Raw genomic sequence first — 24,899 nt, 5'->3', positions numbered from 1 at the left:
GCCCAAAGGCCAGTCTGATGGGAGCATTTTCTCAAGTGAGGTTCTCCCTTCCATAATTATTCTAGCTTGTTTCAAGTTGACATAAAACTAAACAGCACAATTAGTCTTTTCCAAGAACTGGTGATTGCTTGTATTTATTTATTTTATTGTATGGTGCTTTCATTATATATATATAATTTTCTGCTTTTGCTTTTATGTTTTTGTTTGTTTGTTTGTTTGTTTGTTTTACTCTCTTTCAGTTCATGTTGCTTTTTACCCTCTTGGGTTAGACTCTTGGTTAGTCTTAGTTACCAGAATACATTTTCAGACATAATTCTAATTACAACAAGAATCATTTGCTTATCAAAAGCTTTCTTTTGTATTGTGCCGGTGAGAGTTATCCAGCCATCTCTGCTTTTCTTCAGTTAGAAGGTTCGTTTGGACAGTGATTATTTTTATGTTAAATAATTAGTTACAGGGGCTAATAAGTGCCTCAATTAAGAGTTCATTATTATTTTGGTGAATTTGATTCCCAGCCCCCCTGTTGGTTCATTCACAACTGTCTATAACTCCAGCTTCATGGGAAACAGACACCCCATCTTGGCATCCTTGGGCACTGTACTCTCATGTGTGTCAAAGACACAGACACAGACAGACGTGCACGCACACACACAGAGCCGAACATAAATTTCTTTAAAATAATTAGGTACCATGGAGAACAGATGACGTCTTGAGTCATTGTGCACTGTCTCCATGAGCAGCACCTATCGTAGACACCAATGCCCTAGACCATGGCCATGGCAAAGCATTCTGTAGGTCAGGCTAAAGGAAATGACAACATTTGCTCCTGCTCTGAGTACTGATGATGATACTGAAAGTATCCACCTAGCAGCTTCCTCATCCTGGACGAGTGTAGCTGTACTTCCTACGCCTCCACTGAGCTGCCAGGCTGCTGGGGCATCTCCTCCACAGAACTTAAGGGCCACTCAGTCCCAGCTTGCTTCTGTTACCTGTGTCTGTCCTTCTTCCTTAATCTTTCTTTGCCCCCAGTCAGGCTCACAAACTCAGCTGCTCAGGCTAGAGCAAGCTAAAGTTGGTTATTAATAACAGTTTTAGGTGCAATCTCAGGCCAGAGATTTTGCTAAGGACTCCTTAGCAAAGCAACCTTATTAATCTCATGATAACTCTGTAAGGTAGGCACAACTTTTATCATTTTTCACAGATGATAAACACAAGGTTTTCAGGGGTGTAATAAGTTCCAATTTGCTAATGGTAAATATCTGAAGTAGATGCAAAGTTTGAACATGAACATTCTGGTGCCAGAGCCTACATGTATACATATACATATATACATACATACATATATATATATATACATTTTATATATGTATGTGTGTGTGTGTTTGTATGTCTGTCTCTGTGTATATATATGTGTGATATAATAATACTTATAGTATGTCATATATGATATATAAATATATAATAATATCATACATTATATAAGATATATAATTATATATAAATATATAATTAATTATATATAATAATATGATATGTCACATATGTTATATATGATATATAAATATGCACTAGTATATTATATATACATGTAAATATAAACACATATATGTGTATATATTTATAGGAGCTCACGCTGGCCTCAATATGGCATGAGATTATACACACATATGCATTCTCCCTAGCCAGAGCTTACATTCTTAATTTTTTACATTTAGCTTCTTCTTGTTTTTGAGAATTCCACTCGATACCCCCAAATATCTTTTAAGTTGTCTTCCATAAACATTAATCATATACTGATATTAATGTCTGTCAAAGAAATCTTTTATTTTTCGAAGACCTACAGTGCAATTGATATGCTTCCTTAAAATTTTAGGTTCCATTTCTAAACAGAGTTAAATGAGCCCTGCTCTTTTAAGGCAAATAGCAGAGCTCAGCCCCCTTTAGTCAGCTGCTCCCTAGATTGATATCATTCATGGGCGCTCTGATGGACAGCAGCTGGGCATCTGTTCTAGGTCCCTCCCTGTGTTTCACAGGAAGTTGGGCAGCTATCTGCTTGCCATCTCAGCAGCCAGCATTTTCCCCAATGGTGAATGAAGAAGAAAAGGTAGTGGTGACTCTGGGGAACCGCTCTGCTCTTGAGGTTTAAAACTTTCCATCCTCATCACATCCCTCTGCTGTATTTATCCCCCTTTACTGTTTCACTGCTTTGAACAAAAAAGAACTTGACTCCAAACACTGTCATGGAAATCTTTGAAAATCCAGCACAAGTTAGACAGAAATTCTTCCAAATCTGTAGAAATCACAGGAAGGCAACATGCTTATGGTTCTTCAATTGATTTTTCAATAGCTTCCTTTTAAAAGCAGTATTAAAACGTTGTCTTTAAAAGTAACTCTACCTTTGCCAAAGGAAGCTTCTCATTAAAGGCGGCATGGTCATTAAAGACTTCTGAAGAATAGTAACTGATCAAGCAAAGCTGCCCATAAAAAATACATTTTAAAAAATCTGCAGGATTTCTCTCTGTCCCCAAACTAGATAGTCTGCATCGCCTTCATGGGTAAGCGCCATTAAGTCAGTCTCTACCTGAAGTACCACTGGAAACAAGCCGTTGTCCTGTTTCCACAGCGAGACCATAAGGATCCCACTCATTTCTCAGCTTTCAATGCTTGTCATCTCGCAGAGCTACCGAATAGACACCAAAACTTTCTTTCATGTGAGCACAGTCTGTTACTCTCCTATTCTCATGGATTTTTATTCCTTACTGTGAAAAAAATCCATATTTAATTTGACAAATTATTTTTAACAAATACACCTCTTAGACTAATCTACATGCTAGGTAACTATGCCTGATTAGCCATCTACTTGTGCTAGGAAATTTAAATATCTGCCCCGTTATCTTGTAATTTTTGGACTTCCTTTCATTAAGTTTCCAGGAAAGAGGCAGAGAGATGAATCAAGGACATGACGAAAACCAGAATCTGAAACCTGAAGGATGAAGAACATACGTCTTGTTGGGGTCATCTTGCAGAGCAGGCAGATTTCAGAGTCAACATTAGAAGTAGCCACAGGAAGAGATGATGGAATCATCACTGTCCCACAACAATACTTTCTGACCTAGATTCATAGGTAGTGCTGTCCGTAAGCCGTTTGTTACAGTCATTTCTTTTTTGAATGACATGCTGTGGGCCATGGAAACTGAAAGAAATTTTGATTGTTGATTGGCCAAATAAAAAAATCACAAGACTTCATAGTGACTGTATTCCAAATATGTTTTTATGGGATGAGCACTAGCCTCCTCTTCCTTGGAAGTACAGATGCAGAGGACCTAGCAGTATCTTATAGCCTAATACAAGTAATGGTAGGAACTTGACAACTAGATATTGAATAATGAGTGGCTTGGTACATGAGTGGATGATTAAATTTGAATCTCTCCAAAGACTGTCCTATTATCATGGGGAAGGGATGATGAACTCGCATTTCTCAGAGAGTTTCCCAGTCTACCCTGGTACAAGCTGAAAACAAACAAACAAACAAATAAACAAACAAACAAAAAACACCCAATATAGTTTCTAGACAAGTGATCAGAGACAATATGATCTTACAGGGCTGATCTGATGGACGGATCCTGCTTAAAATTGAAATAAGAACTAGAGCAAAAGCAGAGTTGGGGCAGTGATGAGGGGTAAGCTCTGAAATACTTTCTATAGTTTAGGAAGAGGAATCTCAAAATACCATCAAACCCAGAAGCATGAGAGTGTGTGGTCAGTCTTGGAGAAAGAACAGGCAAAAGTAGGGATTGGAAAAACTGAAGAGTCAAGAGAGAGGCAGAGCTTGACCTGCAGATGGGGTCACGGACAGTTCCCTAGTCCTCTTGTGCCTGTGGTTCTTTGTGTTTCTGCTGTGTTGTGGTGCTGTGAGTAGCTCCTGGGTCCAACAGGCTCAGAATGAGGCAAACACATGATGTCCTGGTACTCTGCACTGGCACCAGACTTGGAGTGACTTGAATGGTAATCTTGGATTCAGGGGTGTGCGTATCCAGAAGCCCTAAGACCGAAATATAAAAAAACAGCTTACTTTTCATTTGTTCAAGGAGCAGATGGAACAGGAATGGGTAGAAAGAATGAAATACACTGTGGATAGACTTGGTGCATGATCGTTAACTCAGTAGTAAAGCTCTAGATCTTTTCAATTAATCTTCAACGATAAATGTTTTTATTTTCTTTTAGAAAAGATCATGAGGTGAAACACCCAGTGGTTTTCGCAAATTAGCATACTGCTTGAAAACTAATGTGTCTCTCTATGATTAATTCTGACTAATACTCAATGGCTCAATTTCTGCTATGTAATCTTCTCATCAAATTATTATGGAACTTAACCAGTGTATAATGTTATGCAGAGTTATGGCAAGTGGGCCTATATATTGTTTAGTAGAATGTTTGTTACTCAGAAAACAATAATAAATCTCACAAGAATCCTCTTGTGGATCAAAAAGAAATTCCTTCGAGGATCAACACAATCTTTTTATATTGTGGAGGGCACAGTCCTGCCTTGTGTTATTTGAGGACTCGGTTGGAGTCATCTGTGTTAGTCTTCAGCCTATAATTATAATAAAATACCTGAGATAATCAGCTTATAAAGAAACAAAATACTTGTTTTGCTTCCATTTCAGAAATTTCTTTCCATAAAAGAACTTCAGTTGGATTCTTTTTTTTTTTTGGTGGGGGGGGCTCTATGGTAGGGCAGGAGAGAAGCCCCTCCCAATATGGCCAAGAGGCAAAAGAGAATGAAGCATTTGCCCCAGCGACTTAGGCTTCACCTTTCACATATTCCATCATTTGTCAATGGCTGCACCCTGAGAATTAAGTCTTTAATATATGAGCCTGTGAAGGGGGCATTCAAAATGCAAATTGTGGAAGTACTCTTTCTGGTCAGTGGGGGCTGCCGCTCCCAGCATCTTCAGGTTGCTTCCTCCTCTGGGACCCATATTCCATGCGCCAGGTGGGAAATCTAACTCAGTTTATTTTATCAGGTCTCTCTGGGGGGAAAGCAGTTTTAAATTTCCATTGTGTTTTGCTTTGCTCTTCATGGCACCAGCAGCGTTCTGTAAGGAAATGAAACTCTCCAGCCGTGTTCGACTCTGACATTCTCTAGTCTTCAAATATGTGAACAGAATGAGAATCTCCATTTGTTTAATTGGTTAATACCTCAAGTACACTATGCCCTGTTAGTGTCCTTGTTGATAGTCCCATACTTGGCAAATGTACCTTTTATCTTTTCCTTTCCTGGGTTTGTTCTTTTTCTTCTTTCTTTGTGTGACTCGTATGTACTGGCTTTTTGAAATCCCCAGAGCAAGTTGTGAATGATGTATGAAGTGAAAAGTCTTTACTCACGGCACAGTAGGAATACAGAAAGGGCTGCGCGTTCACTGCTGGGCTGAGGCTTTGGCTGTGTCGGAGGAATTCACCCCATACTGCCTCGGGATCCCTGGAGCTCTGGATCCAGTGGCAAGAAGCAGAGTCCTGCAGGAGAGGAGAGTGATGAAATTACTGACCTCCAAGCATCTTTCATCACACTGCTGTTCTACATTCAATGCAGGCAGGGCTCCTCAGCTCCCTGCGATTTTAACAAAGGGACAGTAATGGGAATCTAAAATCTGCATCTGAGATACAGAAAATTAACCCAGATTCTGTGATGTGGGGAGGTAGCAGTGGGAGGCTGGGGATGTCAGGCACGCTGCAGGTCCATAGCCTTGAAGAGGACATGTTTTCCTCAACCTGGATTTACAGAAATGTTACCGTGACCTGAGAAGTCAGGAGAGAAGATCTGGATTTGTAGAGGAATTTTAATTCAGAATGTGGTTGCTCTGGCAATAGATCACATCCAAAGACCTTCTAGGTCTGTGTGATCGGGCTGGAATATAAACACACTTTTAATCAGGAGACAGAGGCAAGCAGATCTGAGTTCAAGGCCAGCCTGGTACAGAGTAAGTTTCTGGTAAAGAAAAGCTTAGGTCCAGGTGTGGTGATACACGCCTTTAATGTCAAACAATGAAGGTAAAGTTAGTTTGTAGAAGGAAACACCTGTGTTTGAAAGTGATGTCTAATTGAGTGGCAGAAAAAGTCATGAATCAGAGAAGATCTGGCAGAATACAATACACCCAACTCTCAAGAGAAGAAGAAAGGGACTCCACTTAAGGAGCAATGGAGGAGGGAGAGGGAGAAAATGGGGGGGGGGAGTCAGTTTTACTGGGACAGAAATCGAGAGACAGGTTGCAGAGAGAACTCAGGTGAAGACTGAATGAGCCAGAGAATGAGAAGGAGCCAGGAGAACAGAGCAGATTGCTTGAGTTAGTTTGAGGCCAAACAAAGCAATTCAGGGGCTGAGACAGAAGCCAGATTGAATAAGTTATCGGGGAGAGAGGTTTGAGCCAGACAGCTGAGTTGGACCAGCACCAGCCAGCTATGAGCTGAGAGAACAAGAAAGGGAAAGCTTGTTCAACAGTAAGTCTGACAGGCTGAAAATGTTCTAGGCCTACACTGGATTTCAAGGAGGCTAGAAGCTTCTAGGACTAGGCCTAACTTAGCAGACTGAGGCTATAATCATCCCAGAGAGCAACTGAACCAGGCAAATAAATGTTCCTTTTGCACGGATCTGTGTCCTACAGTCTTTTCCTTTCGGGAAACACTGAACTTCCCTAAAATCATCGTGGTTGGCTGAGAATTGAGTATACCCTTGGTAAATGATCCATAATTCTCTTCTGTTTCCAGATTAGGTGCCAAGTTATCCAACAAGGTTCTTTACGGCTTTAGAAGTGATTTCAAATAATGGTGTGTGTGTGCGTGTAAGGGTACAGTTACCTTAGGAGACTAGAGGTCTTAGATTCCCCCCCCCCCCAGCTGAAATTAAAGGCATCTGTGAGCTCCCTAACATGAGTTCTGAGAGCAGACCTATGTTCTCTGCTAAAGCCATCAGCATGTGCTCTGAACAGCTGAGCTGTCTTTTCATTTTTCAATGGCATATCCCCTTCCTTACTGTCTTTTTAGGTTAGCCTATGAAGCAATGGGTTTCATTGTGGTATCTCCATTGCTGTGTTAATATACATTGTTTTTAATCCTTCCTGTTCCCACTGTCCTCTCCCTGCCATGCTTTGGCTCTTACCTACAGTTAGATCAATGTTTTACATCGACTCTAGCTGCACTTTAATCTTTAATTTCACTTACTGCTCTATCCTCATACACTGACAGGCTTTGTTAAATTCTTCAGTCTCTGAGAATGAGCAGTTATACTAAATGGACCAACAGGCATTTAAGTGTGATCCTCGGCTTTCCAAAATTCACCTTTTCAGGCATTCTTTGCTTACTTATAACTACACTTTAGACAACATTATATTCAGAGTTAGACTCTCTTTGCATATATGACTGAAGAAGAACAAGCCAGTGGATGCCGTAGCTCTGCTTCTATCTGACTTACGCCGTTCTGCACACACATGCTGAGCCTAGGGGAGATTCCCGAGAAAGAAGAGGCCTTAAATCATGCTTAGAAGTGGAGTCTTCTTATTCTGAAGAAAAGATGCAGAGACAACACAGTGCATAGGGGAATAGCCGTGCTGAGATCTTTCTAGAAAAGGGGGAAGAAAACAACATAAACCTGGAGAGAATTAAGAGTTTTACAAAGCAGCCACTGGTAAATCTTATCACCTCTTAATTTTGGTATGGAGAAGTTTGATCATTGCTGAATCAACAATGTCAAGGTAAAAAAAAAAAACACAAATGAAAGCACATTGCAGTGTCACTAGGGCAAAATTGTTTCAGGAACTTTGGCAAAAACTTATTGTGTTTTTGTTGAGAGAACAGAAGGTCATGTTACAACCTCAAACAGTTGGGTCAACCTGTTTTTGGACACTGGTCCATAAATGGTCTTCCCTGTGAGGTGAATGGCATCACTGCATGTCAAGTTCCCATATTATTATTATTTTTTTATTTCCACAGTCATTTATCCAGATGCCTTCCCAAATGAAACCTGAAACTTGCTAGCTTCTTGCATATGTCTCTGAAATTCTATTTCATATCTTTTTCTAGCTCTTGACAGCTGTTAGATGCTCATTTATCCATCCACAGCCTGGCAGCTTCCCAGCTATCAATTGCATAGTTTGAAATGAGGTAGTGGGGGCAGGCAGAGGAACCTGCCATCTAAGTTAAAACTGTGTTTTATCTCTAAGGAAAGATATAACCTTAGGCTTCTCGTATGCTTTAGGAATATATTTTCCTACAGAGACTTCTCTTATTTTAAGTAGCCTGAAAATAACCGGTCCAAGAAATAAAATGAAACCTGTCCAAATCAAAAGCAGGAGCCTTAAGCAAAGGTGGTAACAAATCCTAAGATGCTTCGGTTTTGTCTGAAGTCAAAATTCAGCAGGTTCTCTCACTCAGCAAGCGCACCGGGACCATCTGACGGAGTGTTCACCATTAGGAGCATATTAAACCATTGAGATACAAACATTTTGTTTTCTCTCTTGTGGTGGAAGATCAAACTGAATCCAACACACAAATTTACCGCGACTCTCCACCGACACATCATTTCAAACAACCAGACAAATGCTGGAGAGAGCCTCTGAGAGCAACCCAGCTCAGGAAGGGCTGTGTCTTGAGTGCAGGGATGGGGCTATCAGCAAAGCTGTTTGGTAGGGACTTCCACAAACTCCACGTCCATTTCCGGCCTCATGCTCAAGCACGTAACCCAGAGAGCACATCCTTCAAAGACCACTCTTGGACGGAAGCACACTGTCTCCACACTGCAGGAAGGAGAGCGAGCACTCTAGTCCATGGCACATGAGGTCGAAGAGCACTCCTCCAGCGCTTCACACCAGCCCTTGGTGATTTCTGACAGATATTTACATGGCATATAGAACATTAAAAGGCTTTTGAAAAAAAAAATCCCTCAGTTTTCAACTTCTGAAGGATTATTAACTTCAAAGTCTGAAGAAATGTCGCCCTTCTATCTTTGGAAATGCCAGGAGCCTTTGCATATCCTTACCACAGTACCAAGCAACCCCCAGCAGAGAGGAACGATTACTGCCTCAGTGGCGAGAGGATGGCTTTTGATCTCTTAACATATTGGAAATTACTTAAAGGTAAGCCATCTGCTAGCTGAGGAACAAAAACAGATTACATCACACCCTGCTAGAAAGATTGTGTTAAATCCTGTATATCAAGGCTTTTAATAATTCTATATTAAGTCAGCTAATAGGATTAGGTACACATTTTCTTTAGGCTTATTTCCTCAACTATTAAAAAAAAACTTTTTTTGTGTGCTTGACGACCTGCAAAATTCAAGAGTACTCCACTGTGAATAGAAAGGGTGCTTTCAAGAGGAAGTATTTCTTCAGATCACCACCGCTCTCCAAGGAGAGGTAGCACATAAGTGCCTTTCCAGATGAGTGGGAGGGGGCCGGGAAGCCACTCTGTCTGTTGCTGCCAGTAAGAAGTATTACCTGTGTGTTCTAAAGCTGCCTACATGAGGTCCATACCTTTCCTGTTCTTTATCAGGCCATGGGGAGATTCAGACTGATGGAGGAGGAGAGGTAGCCAGTGCTCTCCATAATAATGATTAGTGGTAACTATGGTGACAGTATATCATGAGGCTAGATGACCCACAGATATTGCGGATAATTAAAGACTGAGCTTTGATTGCTAAGAACTAAAGTGTCTGCAAGACCGGATAGTCTCAACCTCAAGAAATCTGACATTCTGAACAAAACCACACACAAACTAACCACTAGGTTCCCTGTCTTTTGTGGAGCTCTGGTTCCTGTGAAAGAACCTCAGAATATATTTGTATGATGACGTATGGCAATAAAAAGAAAGGACCTTTGCACTTTGCCCTTGGTGTGTGTGTGTGTGAAAGAGAGAGAGAGAGAGAGAGAGAGAGAGAGAGAGAGAGAGAGAGAGAAAGAGATTGGAGCCTAAAGCTAGGCTAGAGGCCAACAAGCTCCAGCAATCCTCCTGTCTCCATTTCCCAACTGTGAGTAGTTGTGCCCAGCTTTAAAGGTGGGTATGAGATCTGAACCCAGGCCTTATATTTGTAGAGTAAGCAGTCTCATTCACTGGGCCATCTTTCTAGGCAGCCACTCCTGATGAGATCTGATAGAGTAAGATCAGAAGGAAGGAGAAGAGGACCTCCCTTATCAGTAGACTTGGGGAGGGGCATGCGTGAAGAAGGGGGAGGGAAGGTAGGATTAGGAGGGGAGGAGGGAGGGGTTTATGGGGGGGATACAAAGTGAATAAAGTGTAACTAATAAAAGTTAAAAAAAAGAAAGTTAAATATTACTCAAAGATATAGTTTAGAAACTATATCTTTGCCTTTGTGAGAAAACTCTAAAGGTAGAAATTCAAACAAAGATCTGTCTACTGACTTTAGAAGACTCTTGGTTGCTTCAGTTCCTTAAGTCCACACTTGCCCCTACATAAGCTGTGGACTATGTAAACTCTTCTGCTCACACCTTCTTGTACAGCCTTGTGTCACAGCTGTCCTCACATGTTCCTTCTCACTGTGAAAAATAAATGCTATATGTATCATCAAAAATAAAAAAAGAGAGAGAGAGAACTTCTTTAAAAGGAAGGAAAGTAAACCTCAGTTCTGCTGAGACACAGTCGTTCATATTTGATGACAATATAGCATCACGGAGAAACACGGAGGACCAAGTAAGAATGCAGCAATCGGTGTTTAAAAACCAACGCAAACCTTTTCCGATGTAAAGCATTTGAAAAGCATTGGTTGAGTCAACTTTTCAAAATTTCTAGACATGTTTGCTTTGGTTGTGCTTTAATTATTAAGAAATGCAAAATGGGATTAACTTAATTTGCTATGGCCAAAATGAGAAAAGCAGGCATGCCTTGGTGCAAATGGCCCAAACTTACCAGGTGTGCCCTTTCCAAACTTGATAAACACAATTAATGATAAATCTAACAACATCTCCCACATAGGGAGATATGCTACTCATCAGTATTTTGAAATCTTTACTTCTAATCCTTGCAACTTTTGTTTTTTATTATTTTACATACTATTTTTAAATCACAGAACTGAATTTTGATGCAGGCAAGGAGTCAATAGATGAATCACTAACCTTACTTCCTTTAAGGTATCAATGATGACTTAGCAAAGGAAAAAAGGAACATCAATGGTCTAATAATAATAATAATAATAATAATAATAATATATGCATATATTATTCTTTGAGAATTTCACACATGTTTTCAACGTGTTTTAGTGGTAACTGTGCTCCAAAGCCCAACTCCTCCCACACTCCCTTCATATCTTCTTCCCAGTGTTCATCCTTGTATGTAAATACACCGAACCCCGTTGGTGCTGCTTCTACACACATGGCATATACTGGAACATGGCAGCCTAGCAGGGGCTGCGCCTCTGAAGATAACGGCTTACAACTTTATGTTTTTCTTTCATGGTAAAATTGCTTTATTAATTAATTTGCTTGATAGACTATCCCAGTATTGGACAAAGACAAGTAAATACGTGAAACAGTAGTCATAAGAAAACTCTGAAATCTAATTTAAAATACCTCATGCATTAATGGTTATTGAGATGAGGAGATAATATACATAACAATAGGAGCATATCTGCTAGTAGAAACACCTTTAGGCAATAGAGTCTTAAATCTATAATAGTACTCAGAATATTTCTGGAGAAGGAGCCGAGAGTTCTAGATCTTGAGCTGAAGGCAGCAAAGGGGACTGGGTTCCACATTGGGTGTAGCTTGAGCACATATGTGAGGTCTTGAATCCCAACTCCACAGTGACACGCTTCCTCCAACAAGGCCACACCTACTCCAACAAGACTGTACCTTCTAATAGTGCCACTCCCTCCCTACGGGCCAAGCATTCAAACACATGAGTCTATGGGGGTCAGACCTATTCAAACCACCGCACTGACGTTCGGTTGACTGAAAGTCATAAGGCCACATTTAGCTTCAAGGCACATGGAAAAATGTATTCTACATTTGTACCTGGGAAGAATAAACAGATAAATAAGAACTCTCACCACCATATTACTGCAGTTGATATCATCCTGAGAGACAAAAGGCAGACATATTATATGTACCAGATCCAGGCCACCATCTGTAACTGGCTGATGAGAATTAAAGGAATCATGATGAACACAACAACAATCTGATTTAATGAATATATTAAAGTATCAGACTCCTTCCAGCTAGGCTATTTATTCATGAATTTGAATTTTAAATTTCCCTCAGTTTTAGCAACTCTAATAGTTCTGGTGTTTAGAACTCACTCAACCTTCATTGTTTCATCCATGCTGGTTGCTGTTCATGATAGCCACGATATGTATGGAACCAGCCTAGATGCTCATAGACAGACGAATGGATAAATAAAGTGTGGTAGATAGATGCAGAATAGATTTTTATTCAGCCGTAAAAAGGAGTAAAGTTATGAAGTTCGCAGGAAAATGTATGGAATGGCAGATCCTCATGTTAACTAAAATAAGCCAGACTCAGAAGCAAAGCCATGAGGCTTTCTCTTATAAGCAGAATCCAGAGGTAAATAAATAGGCAAGTTTGTACACACAAACTTGTACACACACACAAGGTAGAGATGAGCCTGGCAAATGGAATGGAGAATGTGAGATGGGAGGAAAAGGACTAAAGAGAGAGGGATGGGAGGGGAGAAACAAGAGAGGTAATGGCACAGAATCATGAAGGAGGAAGGGATTAAGGGGGAAGAGAAGGGGAGCCAGCAAACGGAGCTAGGGAAGGGTATGTGGGGGATAGCAGGGTTGGGTATGGTACAATGATATATTTGTATGACTATGAAAATTAAGTCCATATTTTGTACACCAAAAATTAATTTTTAGAAACACAAATAAGAACTTTGAGAAATGCGTGCTCAGTAAATGAATGGTTTTCTAGGATTGACCAGGATCTTCTGTATCAAGTAGCAGAGATTATGGCCCAGACAGCAAATCAGCTCTGTTTCTATTGTTTTGTTTTTGCATAAATCAATCCTTTATTTATGCTTTACAGTTGAGGAATGAAAGGCTTAAAGGGAAATGACCTGCCCATTCTCTCCCATTCAGTGAAGGGCAGAACCTACTTTCTTTTTTTTTTATTAATTATTTTTATTAATTACAGTTTATTCACTTTGTATTCCCCCTGTACCTCCCTTCCTCCTCCCCTCCTAATCTCACCCTCTCTCTTCCCCACCCATGCCTACCACTGAGGGCCTCTGAAAGGCTCTACCCAGCAGGGTATCCAGGCAGATGTTGAGACTCATAGGCAAACTTTTGGGCAGAGTGCAGGGAATCTTATGAAAGAAATGGAAGATAGTAAGACCTGGAGAGGACAGGAGCTCCACAAGGACAGTGACATCCTAAAAGTCTGGGCACAGCGGTCTCTTCTGAAACTTTTACTCCAGCCAAGGACCACTCATGGAGATGGCCTGGAAACCCTGCACAGAGGTAGCCCATGGCAGTTCAGGATCCAAGTGGCCTCCATAGTAATGGGGACAGGGACTGTCTCTGTCTGGACTGAACTGATTGGCCTGCTCTTTGATCACCTCCCCCTGATGGGGGGAGCAGCCTTACCAGGCCACAGAGGAAGACAATGCAGCCAGTCCTGATGAGACCTGATAGACTAGGGTCAGAGGGAAGGGGAGGAGGACCTCCCTTTTCAGTGGACTCTTTCTGTTTTTCTTTTTCTTTCATTTGTTCTGTCCTCCCAGCAATAGTCAGCTCTTACATATTGAACATTTCTTTCTTTCTTTTTTTTTTATCAGTTACATTTTATTAACTCTGTATCCCAGCTGTGTCCAGATCCCTCATTCCCTCCCAGTCCCTCTCTCCCTCCCTCATCTCCACCGTGCCCCTTTCCAAGTCCACTGATGGGGGGGGGCTCCTCCCCATTCATCTGATCCTGTTTTATCAGGTATCTTCAGGACTGGCTGCAAAGCCCTCCTCTGTGGCCTAACAGGACTGCTCCTCCCTTCGGGGGGTGGGAAGGCCAAAGAGCCAGTCATTGAGTTCCTGTTAGAAATAGTCCCTGTTCCCCTCACTTTGGGAAACCAATTGGTTACTGAGCTACCACAGGCTACATCTGAGTGGAGGTTCTAGGTTATCATATTGAACATTTCAAAGCTGTGTCTCCTCTACTCTGTAATTCAGTTCCTGGTACAATGAGGAGTATTATTTAAGCATGTCCTGGCCTATTTAGCCTCATAGGTGAAACTCAACAACAAGGCCACTTATGGAAGGAAAACAGAGAGGAGCCTAGAATAATCTCATTGCCTCAAACTTTGCCTCAGGCAATGGTTTATTCAAGTGGCTCCAACCTTCCTAACGCCATCACCTTTAACACAGTTCCTCACGTTATGGTGACCCTCAAACACTCAGTCATTTTCAGTGCCACTTAATAACTGTAATTTTGCTCCTGTTATGAATCATAATGTAAATATTTGATATACAGGATATCTTATATGTGACCTCTGTACCCCAGGTTGAGAACCCCTGACTTATTCCTTCTGACCTTCAGTTTCCTCGTGGAGAGTGCGAAATTACTAGCACCAACAACACCTACTTTGCAGAGCTTTAAGTCCAGAAATTTATATATGAAAGGCTCAGAATTAAGGAGGCACTTCATAAATTGTAATCACCATCATCATGTTGAGGAGGAATGGTTGATTAGTGATATACAGTTATAATACGAACCTGTTAACATCCCTCCGTACTGCTTCACGTTACATGTAACCAACAAAAAGGCACTACTATCTGGAATGAACACTATTAGAGAATCCTAATTAGAGAACAAATGTTTCTCCCCTCTGTCTCTCCACGCTGAGTCCCTCTCAAGCACATGCCTCGCTGGGAAGAGATGATAACGTATCAGAGATCCTGTCCACCCAAAGCTAACGATGACATCCTCGCTTCTCTTTTCATTGGATCCAGTCACTCTGCCTTGAGCCTCTGCAGTGTGTGTGTGTGGATACCGGCATAGCTCTTCTGATTCCTGGCCCCACAGAGCCTTATTAAAGGATCTTATCTATGGTACTACCTGACAGCAGGTGTGGATTATTAGGATGTGTGTACTGAGAATAGACTGCTGTTTTGAATTAGCAACTATGGTTCAAAAAAAAATAACATTTTTATATCAAAATAACAGAAGCATTCTTTTCCCTCTCTTTGCTGATGAGTACCATTTAAAAAGACAGGGATGGCCTTCAGCTAACGCAGATCAATCTCTATGCACCGTCACCCATCAGTTAATTACTGTTGATTTCATTAACCGTTCCCACTTCCTTGGTGGATTATATTTTTCTACTGTGTTGCCATAATCAAACTTGAAATTAGAGTTTTATTTTATTTTTTCCTGTTTCATGCCTTTTATTGTGCCAAATTTCTTCAAAACAAATTATTTCTGGCAAAACGTGAGCTTCTCACTTTATCTGTCAGTTCAGTTCTTAGATTCTGTGAGATTGTTTGCTTGGTGGATGTGTTCACGTTTGTGCATGTGTGTGTGTTTTCGTGCTCGGGCGTATGTGTGTGTTATGTACATATGCGGGTATGTGTATGCATATATGTGTTCATGTGGCGGGCAGAGGAGGATGTTGGTGTTCTGCTCCATCACTCTCTGCCACGTCCTTTTGAGACAGAGCTTCACACTGAAGCCGGAGTGAGGCAGAAACCAGCTATCTTTCTTTTTTATTTTCCGTTTTCAGAAAGATTATCACCTCAGCATTTTATCATTTAATTCTTATTACAAAATGACCATTTACTATCATATTATCTCTTTTTTCAAGATATGCAAGAAGATTGTTCTCTCTTGTAACAAATTTTTTTATTATCATTTTTATTTTTTATATTAATCACAGGTTATTTACTTTGTATCCCAGCTATAGCCCCCTCCTTCATTCCCTCCCAATACCACCCTCCCTCCCTCATCCCCTCCCTGCCCCTTTTCAAGTCCACTGCTAGGGGAGGTCCTCCTCCCCTTCCATCTGACCCTAGCTTATCAGGTATCTTCAGGACTGGCTGCCATGTCCTCCTCTGTGACCTAGCAAGACTGTTCCTCCCTCGGAGTGGGGGTGGGGGTAAAGGAGCCAGTTATTGAGTTCATGTCAGAAATTGTTCCTGTTCCTCTTACTAGGGTAACCCACTTGGTTACTGAGCTACCATGGGCTACATCCAAGCAGGGGTTCTAGGTTATATCCATACATGGTCCTTGGTTGGAGAATCAGTCTCATAGAGGGCCCCCATGTCCTGATATATTTTGTCCTTGTGGAGCTCCTGTCCTTTCCCGGTCATATTAACTCCCCTTTTTATCGTATGATTCCCTGCACTCTGCTGAAGGTTTGGTTATTAGTCTCCACATCTGCTTTGATACACTGCTAGGTAGAGGCCCTCTGCAGTAGGCTTCTGTCCTGTTACTTGTTTTCTCCTACTTCCCATGTCCATCCCATTTGTCTTTCTAAGTGAGGATTGACACAGGTTCTAAGAGCAACAATCAATAAATGGGACCTCATGAAACTGAAAAGCTTCTGTAAAGCAAAAGACATTTTCACTAGAACAAAATGACAGCCTACAGACTGGGAAAGGATCTTCACCAACCCTATATCTGACAGAGGGCTGATATCCAGAATATATAAAGAACTAAAGAAATTAAAAAGCAATAAATCAAGCAATCCAATTTAAAAATGGGGTACGGAGCTAAACAGAGAATTCTCTGTAGAGGAATATAGAATGGCAGAGAAACACTTAAAGAGATGTTCAACGAACTTAGCCATCAGGGAAATGCAAATCAAAACGACCCTGAGATTTCACCTTACACCATCAGAATGGCTAAAATCAACAACTCAAGTGGCATCACATGCTGGAGAGGTTGTGGAGAAAGGGGAACCGTCCTCCATTGCTTGTGGGAATTTACACTTGTACAACTACTTTGGAAATCAATCTGGTGCTTTTTCAGACAATTAGGAATAACACTTCCTCAAGATTTAGCTATAGCATTCTTCGGCATATATCCAAAAGAAGCTCAAGTACAAAACAAGGACATTTGTTCAACCATGTTTGTAGCAGCTTTATTCATAATAGCCAGAACCTGGAAACAACCCAGATGTCCATCAACAGAGGAATGGATACAGAAATTGTGGTACTTTTACACAATGGAATACTACTCAGCAATTAAAAACGAGGAAATCATGAAATTTGCAGGCAAATGGTGGGATCTAGAAAAGATCATCCTGAGTGAGGTATCCCAGAAACAGAAAGACACACACGGTATATACTCACTTATATAGACCTATAAGATAGGATAAACATACTAAAATATGTGCACCTAAAGAAGATGAACAAGAAAGAGGACCTGGGGTCAGATGATGCAATCCAGGTATCTTTCCATGCCAGTGATTCTTCTGTGTCTGCCCCTACACCACAGGCAGGGGTTGTGGGTACAAGCAGCCATGCCTGGCTTTTTACCTGGATTTTGGGTTCAGGACTCAGGTCCTAATGCTTGGATAGGGAGAGCTCCTTCCCCAACCACTTCTCCAGCTGCAGCTCCTGAGTTTTACTTAAAAGAACATACCCTATTTCTTCTATCCTGTTTCAGAGGTAGAGAAGAGTCTGCTGTAGTGACCAGGGTAAGTATGCACTCTGTACCCAATAACACACGATTTCTATTTCTACAGTATTCACCCATGTAAGCAGGCACTCCGTGCCTAATCACATATTACAGAGAAAACTAACTTCTTAAGGTGAAAGTCAACCAGTGATAGGGCAAAGGGCTCATTAAGTGACGTGAGAGAAGGAAATGCGTTTTTTTTTTTTTTTCCAAGCGCGTATGTTATCACCACTGATCTAGTCCGTTAAGGGTGGGAAAGGAGCTTGAACCTCAGCCTTAGACACTTCCTTGTTCAGAGCCTGCTTTTGCCATTCTATTACGTGTCCTCGGGCAAGTCTGACTTATCTGCACTTGTCTGTTTCCTTGTCTAAAGAAATAGAAACAACTTTACCTCTCAGAATTATCCTGAAGATTAAGCAAAGGGAAATATATAAAATTCCTTGACATGCGTGTTCTCTACCTGTAGTTAAATACAGCTGGACTTAGCAGTGGCCCAGCAGCCTAAGCCTGGTGTTAGCATTGCTATGACTCAACACCACAAGAATCAGCTTGGAAAAGTCTGTTTAGACTCAGAGTCTCAAAACCAGTCCACGGTTCTTTTGCCTCATTGCTTTGGGCCTGGGGGAAACTGATATCAATGTGAGGAGTGCAGAGCCGTACAAACTGTATACCTCATAGTGGCAGGAATGGAGAGAGGGCAGGGATAGGATAAACTCTCCTGAAACACCCTTAAGGCCACTCCTTTCAACTAGGTCCCAGTGCCTAAGTTTCCATCACCTCCCAGTAGCCCACTGAATCATGAGTCTCTCAGTGGAGTGATCCGCTGATAAAGTCACAGATTTCACAGTCCAGTCATTTCCCTGAAGCCCCCACCTATGACCACTGCAGCACTGGGGACTAAGCCTTCACCATATAAAGTCTTGGCAGGACCTTTCATAGTTGAGCCATAACAGGTTCTCCTGAAAGTGTTGCCAGAAGCAAAGGTATTTGTGTTGTTCCTTTGCTAGCAGGTACACTCCAAGAGAGGGAACAATGAGTGAAAAGGAGGGGGAGACAGAGAAGCAGATCGAGCCTAGACAAATGTGTAAGGAAAACACACATCAGTAGGTCCCTCTCCTTAATATGGGACTCAGGCCATATACCTTTCCCCACTGTCTATCAGCATCTCTAGTTACAGTGACTGATTGCTTTGACTTCTAGTCCACAAGAATAAGGAAGCCAAAATGTCATAGCGGAAGATTCAAGTTCAATGGGAATGTTTCTCTGTGCAGTGTAGAAGGTTCCCTTCTCTTCTCCACCCTAAATGGATACTGGGACATTTGGGTCATGGAGACAGTTTCTACAAATGGGTTGCTAGCCCTCTGATATGAAGGTAAACCCACCCCCCAAAGGAGCACTGAAAAGTCACAGTCACCAGATAATTGCCATATAACTTCTATCAGGAGACTTGCTAATTCACTCACAGTAAATCATGGTTGTATTTGGGATAACATCTGGTTACCTTTATGATAGTTTAGCATTATCCACTGTCTTAGGGTTCCATTGCTGTGGTAAAACACTATGGCCAAAAGCAACTTGGGAAGAAAAGGGTTTTTATTTCATCTTACATGTCCAGATAACAAAAAAGCCTATCACCGAGTGATGTCAGGGCAGAAACTCAAAGTAGGAACATGGAGGCAACAACCAAATCAGAAGCCATGGGGGAGCGCTGCTTACTGGCTTGCTCTCTATGGCTTGTTCAGCCTGCTTTTTAATACTGTCCAGGACCACCAGTGTAGGGATGCCACCTCCCCCAGTGGGCAGACCCTTCTTGCATCAATCGTCAATTGAGAAATGCCCCATAAGAGCACTAACAAGCCAATCTTACACAAGCATTTTCTTAATTATGGTTCCCCATCCTAAGATAACTCTAGCTTGTGTCATATTCTCTCTCTCTCTCTTTCTCTCTCTCTCTCTCTCTCTCTCTCTCTCTCTCTCTCTCTCTCTCACACACACACACACACACACACACACACTAGGACATCCACCATGAGTCCTAAAACTGTGCAGGGCCAGAGAAGCCTAGAATGAACACACAAGAGAAGTCAACCTGGTCAACCTGGACTATAATGAAGACTATCTCTCCACATACTCCAACCCTTTGTGGCACTGATATCTGAATCTCCTCTTAGTGTTGCTTGTAAAACAGAAGGAATAGAAATAGAGTTTCAGGGCTTCTAACTTTCTTCTCCACTCATGATAGTCTGGTAAATGCTGAGGGTTTCATAAGATGATGGAAATATTTATCTCATTCTTACACTCAAGATGTATGTGATGTTAGGCGGTGTGTGGGAGTACTTGAACACACTGTGAAATATTCCCAGGTCAAAAGTCCCTTATCGCTGTGTGTGGATGCTCTTCTACTTATCTGGAGACCTTTGAAAGTACTTCTCGTCCCTTGATATCATCTCAACCCAAACTCCTTATCTAACAGGCTTTAACACGTCAGAGTTTCCCCCTTTCAACCATGTGTAGTTACTCTACCACAGTAAGATTTGAGGCTGGAATCAAAGAAATATTTACTGTATCTCTTATGCAATATATCATTATCTATTGAAGGACATATATCATTGAAGGATGCATCCTCAAAGGATTCTGACCTCCCAACCAATCATTGGCTCTAAGAGCTGATTTAGATCTGGAAATTGGGTAATGGGGTAGAGATCCCCTGCTATTATCGTTCTCTTCACCGAGTCTGAAAGCATGCAAGAGAAGATATTTAAAATGAGTCCTACGGTTTCCTATTGGATGTTGAATGTTGATCCTGGGTGGGTGTCCTCATGTTAGTGAACTTTATCTAGGACAGTATTCTAAATTCACCACTCCATTCTAAGACCTTGAGTTCCATTCCTGAACAGAGGGCCCCCTACTCTTACCAGATCACCTGAACACATTTCTATCAGGACTTCGTACATGTAAGCTAGTTCTATGAGTAATCTAGAGCTGGCTCAAGATCTCAGCTTAGTCAATAGTCTAAGCATGGGCGATGGAGCTCAAGGAGAAAAATCAATCATCGTTGGTGGATCTGTTTCAGGGGAAGGCTTCTCAACAGTCTCTAGGCAAGGAGACGCTTCTCTTCTCTGCTAAGGGTTATAAAGACAAGAGTGGAATCTAAGTGTTCAAGCTTTTCACTCTGCCTCACTTGAATTTTGCCACACACTCCGTCCTACCAAACATTAAACAAAACATTTCACAGGAGATCTGTAGAACCTGGACACTCCCTCTCCTTTGTGATGCCACTACTGTGGAAGTTATGTCCTGGACTGGGTTCTCAAATGGCCTGCACTCTGGTTCCACGGGATGACAGCTTCATTTGCTGCTGCCAATGTACATCTTTGACTTTCCCAACATTGCCTGATGTGACAAACAGTTGGCTTTCCTGACACAGCTTTCATTTTCTAAGGCTTCTGGTACAGTTAGCAAGAGTCCTCTCTCTTCTCCAGTGTGATGATAATTATTAAAGGTCAACTTGGATGGGTGTAGACTCACCACGGAAACACACCATGAATGCCGGTGGCACTATCTCCTGAGCTGAAGATTTGGACTGAATAAAGAAGGCCAGCTAAAAACTGACATTCATCACTGTTCTAGATCCTGATGATAGAATGTGACCAGTTACTCACACTCCTGCCTCCACTCCTTTCCTACCATGTATCCCTTCTTAAACTAGGAGTCAAAACAAACCCTATTTCCCGTAAGATGCTTCTTTTCAGGCATTGGATCACAGCACTGAGAAAAATAACAAGCACTGATAAAAATTAACACACACAGTTTTTGCAAGAGTCATTTTACCTGCTCTTTATACCACCCTGGTCCTTTCATTTACCGTTTTCACCTCAGCTTCGTTAGCCACAGAGGAGAGTCTTAGTATAATGCCACCAGCACACCTTGCATCCAAAGTGTGGTTTCCTTGACTCAGATCCAACATCCTTTCCTGAGGAATTTCTTTCTGGTGTTTTTGTGAATCTTCACCTGGGTCTAGAGTCGCTGGGCTATCAGTTGTCTTCACGTTGGTTCCTAAGAAAGTAGAGCCTGAACCAAAGGTTTACAGTGTACTATTTTATCTGGGAGTATAGTCCAGAATGAGGGCAGATTATGAAGCAGAGAGAGATGGGAGAGAATACAAGGATGTTGACCAACCTGGCTGCTGCCAAGTACAGCATCCTTCGGCAAAACCACCTTCTGAGAAACTATGTAACTGCCTCTCAGGGCAGGCCCTAGAGAGGAAAGGAAGCAAATCAGTTCATGGGCTCCTGTCCTCTATTCATCACATTTTCTTCCCATGGGAGTATTAACTCCATCACATTTTGAGAGTGTCCTTGCACAGACGCCTAGTAAGGTTCTTTGGCGGCATAAACCTCATAGTAAGTAACACAAGGAACCTTGGGCAGAAATGAGAAGTCCAGGCCTGTGGTTTCGCTATGAGGTTGATCTGGGGACACTTTACCCACACACACTGCAGCAGTGACAAAAGCTGGAGACAACAAAAGAGAAAGTATTCTGTGTGGTGTGTGGCAGGTGTCTGCTACAAATGTCTTTTCTCAAGTAAAATCCAAAACCAAAGCAAGCAAAAAGACCACATTCTCAGTTTCCCCTTCAAAATGAGTTCAGCTATGGTGTGTATGGTTTTTGTATCTCATTCTGTTCTTATGCCAACTCTTCTAGGCAGGGTGGAAATGCACTGTTAGTCCTATATAAAGAAAAGTTCAGAGCGGCTGTGAATTATCAGGAGAATACAGCAAGTGAATGTCAGCTCTGTATTTCTAACTTAGGGAGCAAGCTGTGTATTGGAGAGCATACCACATAACCATTTTTTTTTCTCACTCTCAAATTCTGATTCTTATGACCCAAACTTCATGAGCACGTTACTGTAAGCCAGGTTTCTACATCAAAGTGATCTGAAAGCTTTGGATTAAAAATAAATTGAAGTTAGAATAGCATTTTCATGGTTTTCTATTTTCAGTTTCATTCTTCTTGGTTTGTGTTTGCCTATCTTCTCTGAGGATAGAAGAGGCTTGAGTAGGGTACCAATTAAGGGTGGTCCAGACAAAGTGATATAGCATGTTCAACACTCTGGTCATTGCAGACATGACTCCAAAGCCATCTTCAAGGGAAGTCTGTGCCATCTGTCCCTGTATGTGGCTCAGTCTTTGCCCAGAAAAACACAACTATTCCAGGTGACCCCTTTGAAGGAATATGCAAAATGTCGCCTTCTAAAATGCACACATGCTCTCCCTTCTCCCATCAGTGCCAAGTCTAGCTTTACACTCTACATATATTTTGAAACATCCTTTACCAAATGAAGCATGTTCCAAATGAATAGCATGTTCCATCTCAGCCATTAGCAAGACCATTAAGAAAGACCTTACACACACAAAAAAAGAGTGAGATTATTGTAAGATCCTCCATGGGTTTCATGACATCGAAAGCCTTTTGTCAAAATACTAAGTACACAACCGTACCAGCTGAGGAAACAGAAAGACTTCACTGTCTTTTCTCCCGAGGGCTCTGATACTTTTGTGACAACACTAAAGAGCTGCAGAGGGGACACGCAACTTACCTCGGGGCTTGGGAATGCTTGCCTGGAATCATTAGCCAGTTCTTCCCTGGGTGACTTGAACCATTTCTATGATGTCCGTCACCTTTGCAGATAATGAGCCCCAGGCATAGGAACTGCTAAACGCACTCACCAGACAGTTAACCTCTGTTGTGCCTCCTGCTTCTGCAGCAGCTGCTAGTGTGAGGCAGGGCAAGCATGAATCTTCACTTGCTCCCGAAGGCTGAGATGTGACGCGACATTGTTTTTTTGCCAGAATCTTTATAGTCGGTTTTTCTTTGGCGGTGCTAGATATTTTCCATTAACCAAAAGAGAACGTTCTGAATGTTTGGAAACTGGTGTCTTGAAACCTTTGGCAGCAGTCCTAACCCAAGGCAAGGTACACATACTGGCCTAGGTTAATGGTCAAAGTGATGGAATCCTGCTTAGGGCTGTGTGGATTCAAACTCTGCTTCTGCCACTCTCACGTGTGTCGATGGGCTTGTCATTTATTAATCTATAGGACGCCAAGAGACATAGGATATACCCAATACGATCGCTGTAAGAAGTAAGTAGACAAAACTAGATTAAAGATCTCGCTTAACTGAGTGCTAACTACATGCAAGGAGCCATTAACACTATTATCAGCCACTGCTGACCAGAACAACTGTCTAAAGTCTATAGTGACTATGTTTGGGGAAGTGTCCCCAAGGAACAGTAGCACTGAAAGATTTGTTTGTGAGAGAAATTTATTACAGGAACTGCCTTAAAATCATTTGTTTTGTGTGTTTTCTTTCTCATACAAATGGAAGTCAGCATTTCTTTAAGACTTACGGGAACTATCTGTCACAGAGAGGGTCAGAGCTGGTAGCCCCTCTTCTACTTCCTCAGAAGGTCAGCCTCCTGAGGGGTAAGTGCTAGTCTCCAGCGAAGAAACTGTGGAGACTGGTCCACTCTCTTTACCCTGAATTGGTGGCATGTGCACTTTTACCAAAACAAGAGTTGCAAAAAGGACAAGGCAAAAAGGTCCTTAGTGGAGAATCTTCAGTAACACAGGTCCTTCAACAGACTTTGTTTGAAGCGCTCCACATTATTAGCCATCTAAACATTTGTTGACTCTAGCTGTGTCTGTCCTGGGTACATAGGCATGGATCTACCCATGGCAATTCAGAAGATAAAAAAATACATTTGAGTCTAAACTTACGTAAAATACATAAAATGCTTCTAGATATGAACATGTACTCTTTATATGTATGTGTAGCATGCTTTTGTATACAAAGAGAAACCTAGTCTTATATCTATGGCAAGTCCTTATCTATCCTTTGGTCTAGTAATTAAACAATTAAGTGTCATTTATGATAATTACACATTACAACAACAAAGTGGTAAATAGGCATTAACTCACCTGAGAAATATGTTCTCTGTTACAGCCAGCACAACCATAAAAGTAGCAGCCAAGGGCAAAGTATCGGTGGTTGGCACATGGCTTGGCATTAGCATTGCTGCAGAGGACAGTTCTCCAGGTACTGCAGCAGAGGTGGGAAAGCCCATATCAGGCTCGGTGAAAGGGGCATGGTGGTGTGCTCTAAAACGTCACTGTTCTGACCACCACACTTATTCCTGTGCCACTGTAGGGGAGTGGCTCTCTAGTTCTCTCCCTCCCTCCCTCTCTCTCTCTCTCTCTCTCTCTC

General features: G+C 41.7%; 1 long non-coding RNA gene across 1 annotated transcript; it reads right to left on the bottom strand.

The window, feature by feature from the left end:
* Positions 1 to 2,430: 2,430 nt before the first annotated feature.
* On the bottom strand, positions 2,431 to 23,480 carry LOC132649693 (uncharacterized). Its single transcript, XR_009588185.1, has 3 exons — positions 23,363 to 23,480; positions 5,389 to 5,517; positions 2,431 to 4,042 (listed from the first exon to the last, which is right to left on the bottom strand). It is a non-coding gene; the product is annotated as an uncharacterized LOC132649693 (long non-coding RNA).
* Positions 23,481 to 24,899: the final 1,419 nt, after the last annotated feature.

Source organism: Meriones unguiculatus, chromosome 21, assembly GCF_030254825.1.
Source record: "Meriones unguiculatus strain TT.TT164.6M chromosome 21, Bangor_MerUng_6.1, whole genome shotgun sequence".
In the NCBI taxonomy this organism is placed as follows: Eukaryota; Metazoa; Chordata; class Mammalia; order Rodentia; family Muridae; genus Meriones; species Meriones unguiculatus.
This window is presented reverse-complemented; position numbering and strand designations above follow the sequence as displayed.